The following is an 8,254-nucleotide window of genomic DNA, read 5'->3' as shown; positions in this document are numbered from 1 at the left end:
CCGTGGCATCGCGGTTGTTTATAATGTCGTTGAGTGGAACCTCGGAGGCCACCGTAATTGAACACTCTTGAAAGTAGTGTCATAGTTTTCGGGATGCCATGAAGACCGCGTATGCTATATTTTGATAATGTGGGTACCGGGATTTGCATGGAGTGAGGACACTAGATACGTAGTATAGCGGATTTTGAAGCGGGAACTTATGTCCGTCCATTTCTCGTTCGACGACGAGCACTGCGCTTACAACCTGGCGTGTTGCCGCTATATATAATAGCATTGGTTTGCCGATATTTGGCGCGACCAAGATTGGGTTGCTGGCCAAGTGACATCTTTTGTCCTACCCTCCCGTGGCAGCGGGGTCCTATTGGAAACTTAGGGATATTAAGGCCTCCTTTTAATAGAGAACCGGAACAAAGCATTAGCACATGGTGAATACATGAACTCCTCAAACTATGGTCATCACCGGGAGTGGTCCCGATTATTGTCACTTCGGGGTTGCCGGATCATAACACATAGTAGGTGACTATAGACTTGCAAGATAGGATCTAAAACTCACATATATTCATGAAAACATAATAGGTTCAGATCTGAAATTATGGCACTCGGGCCCTAGTGACAAGCATTAAGCATAGCAAAGTCATAGCAACATCAATCTCAGAACATAGTGGATACTAGGGATCAAACCCTAACAAAACTAACTCGATTACATGATAAATCTCATCCAACCCATCATCATCCAGCAAGCCTATGATGGAATTACTCACGCACGGCGGTGAGCATCATGAAATTGGTGATGGAGGATGGTTGATGATGACGACAGCGACGGATCCCCCTCTCCGGAGCCCCGAACGGACTCCAGATCAGCCCTCCCGAGAGGTTTTAGGGCTTGGCGGCGGCTCCGTATCGTAAAACGCGATGATTTCTTCTCTCTGATTTTTTTCTCTCCGAAAGCAAATATATAGAGTTGGAGTTGGCGTCGGAGGGTCAACAGGGGGCCCACGAGGTAGGGGCGCGCCCTGGGGGGGGGCGCCCCCACCCTCGTGGAAAGGGTGTGGGCCCCCTGGTCTTCATATTTGGCGATGATTTTTTTTATTTTTTCTAAGACCTCCCGTGGAGTTTCAGGTCATTCCGAGAATATTTGATTTCTGCACATAAAACAACACCAGGGTAATTCCGCTGAAAACAACGTCAGTCCGGGTTAGTTCCATTCAAATCATACAAGATAGAGTCCAAAACAAGGGCAAAAGTGTTTGGAAAAGTAGATACGACGGAGACGTATCAACTCCCCCAAGCTTAAACCCTTGCTTGTCCTCAAGCAATTCAGTTGACAAACTGAAAGAAAGAAAGAAAAACTTTTACAAACTCTGTTTGCTCTTGTTGTTGTAACTATGTCAAGCCACCATTCAAGTTTTCAGCATAAATCATAACTAACCACATTTGCAATAATTCTCAGGTCTCATCATTACTCATATCAATATCATAATCAACTAGCAAGTCATAATAATAAATCTCGGATGACAACACTTTCTCAAAACAATCATAATATGATATAACAAGATGGTATCTCGCTAGCCCTTTCTGAGACCGCAAAACATAAATGCAGAGCACCTTTAAAGATCAAGGACTGACTAGACATTGTAATTCATGGTAAAAGAGATCCAATCATAGTCACACCCAACATAAATTAATAGTGATGAATGCAAATGACGGTTGTGCTCTCCAGCTAGTGCTTTTTAATAAGAGGGTGATGACTCAACACAAAAGTAAATGGATAGGCCCTTCGCAGAGGGAAGCAGGGATTTGTAGAGATGCCAGAGCTCGGTTTTTAAATAGAGATAAATTTAATTTTGAGCGGTATACTTTCATTGTCAATGTAACAACTAAGAGATGGCGATATCTTCCATGCTAAACACATTATAGGCGGTTCCCAAATAGAATGGTAAAGTTTATACTCCCCCTCCACCAACAAGCATCAATCCACGGGTTGCTCGAAACAACGAGTGCCTCCAACATACATCAGGTCCCAGGGGGAGTTTTGTTTGCAATTAATTTTGATTTAGTTTGCATAAAGCATGGGACTGGGCATCCCGGCGACCAGCCATTTTCTCGTGAGTGAGGAGCGGAGTCCACTCCTCTTGAGAATAACCCGCCTAACACGGAAGATAAGGACAACCTTTGTTGATACATGAGCTATTCAAGCATACAAAACAGAATGTTTATTTGAAGGTTTAGAGTTTGGCACATACAAATTTACTTGGAACGGCAGGTAGATACCGCATTAGGAAGGTATAGTGGACTCTGGAATAACTTTGGGGTTTAAGGGATTGGATGCACAAGCAGTATTCCCGCTTAGTACAGGTGAAGGCTAGCAAAAGACTGGGAAGCGACCAACTAGAGAGCGACAACAGCCATGTACATGCATTAAAATTAATAAACATTAGATGCAAGAATGAGTAGGATATAATCCACCATGAACATAAATATCGTGAAGGCTATGTTGATTTTGTTTCAACTACATGCGTGAACATGTGCCAAGTCAAGTCACTTAAATCATTCAAAGGAGGATACCACCCCATCATACCACATCACAACCATCTCAATAGCATGTTGGCACGCAAGGTAAATCATTATAACTCATAGCTTATCAAGCATGGCACCAAGGGCGGAGACAGGGGGTGCGAGCAGGGGTCAGACACCCCCCATCGCGTCGCCCCCCTATAATATCTAGTTACTAGTACATGCTAGTTCTACCGGTAGTTTGTACGTATAAAGTGTATTGACATTTGTCGTTTAATGCTAAATTGATTATGGCCCAACGGAGTAACTTTCTAGCCCAAAGGCCCAAACATGGGAAAGCACCGCTTGAGCCTTGATCGGTAGTTGTAGACATCAGAAAAGATCAGCCGTGAGATGGAGCAGTTACTTTCCTATCGATCTACCCTCCTCGTAATTTCCTTCTAGGCGTTCAGGAGGTTCCGTATCGCCCTGTGCCGCCGCCCCTCGCTTCTCGATAGGGAAGACCGGCAGATGGCACTCCACTTCGCGGCGATTGAATCCATCAGAGTCCATGAGACAATGACTGCTTGTGTGCTTTACCAGTATCATACAACAACAAATCAAAGTCAACTTCAAGGAATCAAGGTATGTCACCGCTGTATCGTATAGTAATTTTTTGCTTCCTTTGAAGAAAATAGTTCATAATTTACTAATTTGATAAGGCAGATTCTAATTTAGAAATCTAGTGTCGCTCTTCTGTTTATTTTTTGAATGATTGGATTCCCTTTTTCAAGTCCATTGCTTCCAGCTCAAACATATGTGAAAGTGCAAATCAATTGATAAAAATGTGCCTTTTCTCTGTTACCCGGCATATACGTTCTTCGCCCCCTCATGTCCAAATCCTGGCTCCACCCCCTACATGGCACAAGCAACTCTGATCTCTAATTGTCATTGCAAACATGTTTATTCATAATAAGCTGAATCAAGAACGCGGGACTCATCATATTTACAAAAACAAAAGAGGTCAAGTTCATACCAGCTTTTCTCCTCTCAGCCAGTCCATCATATATCATCATAATTGCCTTTCACTTGCACGACCGAATAGTGTGAATAATAATAAGAGTGCACGTGCATTGGACTAAGCTAGAATCTGCGAGCATTCAATAAGCAGGAGAAGACAAGGCAATATGGGCTCTTGGGTTAATTCAACAATAATGCATAAAAGAGCCACTTTAACAATTTAATTATGGTCTTCTCCTAACGACCCCCAAATAGAAAAGAAATAAAAATATTTACACGGGAAAGCTCCCAACAAGCAAAAGAAGAACAGGAAATATTTTTGGGTTTTCTTTTTAATTATTACTACTACAGCAGAAAAATAAACTACTACTAATTTTTTTGGTTTTTCTTAAGGTTTATTAAACACACAAGAAGAAAGCAGGAAAAGGAAAATAAACTAGCATGGATATTACAATGAAAAAGTATGAGCACCGACATCTAGCAATGAGTGTGTATGAGCATAAGTGTAATGTCGGTGAGAAATACGTACTCCCCCAAGCTTAGGCTTTTGGCCTAAGTTGGTCTATGGCCACGGCTGGCCTGGCGGATATCCATAATAATAGTTGTTGGGGTCATATTGTGACGAGGAAGAAGAAGGCTCCGATTGCCACTGGCTGGCAATCATCTCCGGATCCCACTGATAGTTAGACTGTCGTGAAGGATCAAATTGTGGTTCCAGCTCTGGCTCCTCAGCTGGTGCAGGGTTCTGGTAGGCATGAGTAGCTGCCAATGGAACAAGGTACGTGCCTACAGTCAAATCAAACAAAGAAGGAGCAGGCAAGGTAATAGTCTCAGGATGATGTTTATTAAAGAACAGTTGATATCTAAGCTCCCCTGCCCTATTCTTAACAATAAAATCATGTGCCACCATACTTTTACGATCTAGATAAACACGGGGTAGCACTTTTTCTTCCTTCTCAGCATGCCTAATAGGTATGTTAAAATGTGCGGCTAGGCGTGTGGCATAGATGCCTCCAAAGATGGGGCCCTTAGTACGGTTCATATTTAACCGTCTAGCAATAATACCGCCCAAACTAAAAGTGTTATGACTATATAAACCTTGGAGTAGAATAATTAAATCAGGGATACTAAGGTTTCCAGAATTTTCGCGTCCATAAACAACGACTAGCAAATAATGCAAAGTAACGCAAAACAGGAAAATGTATGCTAGTGATTCGTGCATCGGAAACCTTCCTGGTTTCTCCTACAGTGATATTATCAATAAACCCAGCCACATCGTCATGATGTGGTTCTTCTGTCTTGCCCTCAAAAGGGACTAAACAAATACGACAGAAATCATAAAGTGACATCTCCTTAGACTCATCATATAAATGAAATTCCACCGTAGGTGGTGAGTTCCTAGGATGAAAATAAAAATTTTGCACAAAGGTATTTGTGAGTAAGAGATACTGATCGCATTGGTCGTGGAGGAAAGCGGTGAGGCCAGCATTGTGAGCCAATTCATGAAAATCTTCATAGATACCGGCGGCTCTCAAGAAATCTTCAGAAGGCCATTCACACCCCCGAATCTCTACGGTGCGTGGCAAATTATACTTAGGCTTAGGTGCCTTTTCCTTTGAGCTTTGGCTTGATGAGCCCCTTAATAATCTCCTCATCATTTCCTGAAATAATCTGAAATTTTTAGTAACTTCAAAATAAAAGTAACCAAACTCAATAAAATTGATAGCAACTACTCCTACAAGTGCCTAGAGCCTATATCAAGCATTAGAACTACTTGGAACCATATAAATTTGACATGCAAGCTCAAGAACATGGTTACCTATGCAGCATAAATTGTCAATGAATAAAGCACTAGAACAAAAAATAATTGGACCAATGGAGGAGTCACATACCAAGGAACAATCTCCCCAAGCAGTTTTGCAAGAGGTGCTTTGAGCAAGGAGATCGAAAATCACAGCAAAAGTGGCTGGAACTCGTGCTTGAGTTGGTTTTTCGGGTTTGTGTGAGACAGAGGAAGAAGATGGGTGCTAGGATAAGTGGAGGAGGGCCACCGTGGGCCCACGAGGCAGGGGGCGCGCCCTATAGGGGGGGGGCGCCTACCACCCTCGTGGCCAGGTGGCAGCTCCTCCGCGGTGATTTTTGCACAGTAAATCCTCAAATATTCCTGAAAAAATCATATTAAATTGGCATGTCATTCTGAGGACTTTTATTTTCAGGATATTTTTATATTGCACAGATAATCAGATAACAAATAGAAAAATACTATTTTTACTTTATTTAATATAAATAACAGAAAGTAAAAGTGGGGTACAGAAGTTTGTGCTTCTAGTTCCATCCATCTCATGCTCATCAAAAAGAATCCACTAACAAGGTTGATCAAGTCTTGTTAACAAACTCATTCCGATAATCATGAAACCGGAGAAATTTCGAATAACACTAAGTTACCTCAACGGGGATATGCACATCCCCTATAATAAGTATATCATATTTCTTCTTGACAGTAGGAAGAGGAAATTCAAAACCTCCAAATATAATCGATGAAATTTTTCCAATAGAGTTGATACTATGAACTTGAGGTTGTTTCCTCGGAAAGTGTACCGCATGCTCATTACCATTAACATGAAAAGTGACATTGCCTTTGTTGCAATCAATAACAGCACCTGCAGTATTAAGAAAAGGTCTTCCAAGAATAATAGACATACTATCATCCTCGGGAATATCAAGAATAACAAAGTCCGTTTAAATAGTAACGTTTGCAACCACAACAGGCACATCCTCACAGATACCGACAGGTATAGCAGTTGATTTATCAGCCATTTGCAAAGATATTTCGGTAGGTGTTAACTTATTCAAGTCAAGCCTACGATATAAAGAGACAGGCATAACACTAACACCGGCTCCAAGATCACATAAAGCAATTTTAATATAATTTCTTTTAATGGAGCAAGGTATAGTAGGTACTCCGGGGTCTCCAAGTTTCTTTGGTATTCCACCCTTAAAAGTATAATTAGCAAGCATGGTGGAAATTTCAGCTTCCGGTATCTTTCTTTTATTAGTAATGATATCTTTCATATATTTAGCATAAGGATTTGTTTTGAGCACATCAGTTAATCTCATACGCAAAAAGATAGGCCTAATCATTTCAGCAAAGCACTCAAAATCCTCATCATCCTTTTTCTTGGATGGTTTAGGAGGGAAAGGCATGGGTTTCTGAACCCAAGGTTCCCTTTCTTTACCATGTTTCCTAGCAACAAAGTCTCTTTTATCATAACGTTGATTCTTTGATTGTGGGTTATCAAGATCAACAATAGGTTCAATTTCTACATCATTATCATTACTAGGTTGAGCATCATCATGAACATCATCATTAATATTATTACTAGGTTCATGTTCATTACCAGATTGTGTTTTAGCATCAGACATAGATATATCATTTGGATTATCAGGTGGTTCAGCAATAGGTTCACTAGAAGTTTGCACAGTTCTATCATTTTTCTTTTTCTTCTTTCTAGAAGAACTAGGAACATCAATATTATTTCTCTGAGAATCTTGCTTGATTCTCTTAGGGTGGCCTTCAGGATACAAAGGTTCCTGAGTCATTCTACCAGTTCTAGTAGCCACTCTAACAGCATAATAATTTTTCTTACTATTCATTTCATCAAGCACTTCTTTTTGAGCTTTATGTACTTGTTCTACTTGAGTGGTAACCATAGAAATATGTTTGCTAATAAGTTTAAGTTCACCCTTAATATCAGCCATATAATCACCCAAGCGTCTAATCATATAAGTATTTTCTTTTAATTGTCTACCAAAATAAGCATTGAAGTCATCTTGCTTATACATAAAGTTATCAAACTCATCCAAGCATTGACTAGCAATTTTAGTAGGAGGAACTTCAGCTTTATCATATCTATAGAGAGAATTTACCTTTACTACCTGTGTCGGGATATCGGGATCAGGAGGTTCTTCAGTAAATAAATGATTGAGATCATAAGTTTCTTCAACAGGCGGTGAATTAAGACCATGTATTTCTTCAATAGGAGGTAAATTCTTAATGTCTTCAGCTTTAATACCTTTTTCTTTCATAGATTTCTTTGCCTCTTGCATATCTTCGGGACTGAGAAATAAAACACCTCTCTTCTTAGGAGTTGGTTTAGGAATAGGCTCAGTAATTGGAGCAGGAGCTAGCTCAGGAGGTGCCCAATTATTTTGATTTGTCAACATATTATTCAATAGAATTTCAGCTTCATCCGGTGTTCTTTCCCTGAAAAGAGAACCAACACAACTATCCAGGTAATCTCTGGAAGCATCGGTTAGTCCATTATAAAAGATATCAAGTATTTCAGGTTTCTTAAGAGGATGATCAGGCAAAGCATTAAGTAGCTTGAGAAGCCTCCCCCAAGCTTGTGGGAGACTCTCTTCTTTAATTTGCACAAAGTTGTATATTTCCCTCAAAGCAGCTTGTTTCTTATGAGCAGGGAAATATTTAGCAGAGAAGTAATAAATCATATCCTGGGGACTACGCACACAACCAGGATCAAGAGAATTAAACCATATCTTAGCATCACCCTTTAATGAGAACGGGAATATTTTGAGTAAACAGAGGTAATGTGATCTCTCATTATTAGTAACTGGGAAGCTATATCATTTAACTTAGTAAGATGTGCCACAACAGTTTCAGATTCATAGCCATAAAATGGATCAGATTCAACCAAAGTAATTATATCAGGATCAATAGAGA

The sequence above is a fragment of the Triticum aestivum genome, chromosome 7A (assembly GCF_018294505.1).
Source record: "Triticum aestivum cultivar Chinese Spring chromosome 7A, IWGSC CS RefSeq v2.1, whole genome shotgun sequence".
Lineage (NCBI taxonomy): Eukaryota > Viridiplantae > Streptophyta > Magnoliopsida > Poales > Poaceae > Triticum > Triticum aestivum.
The sequence above is the reverse complement of the archived record's forward strand: the minus strand, read 5'-3'. Positions refer to the sequence as shown.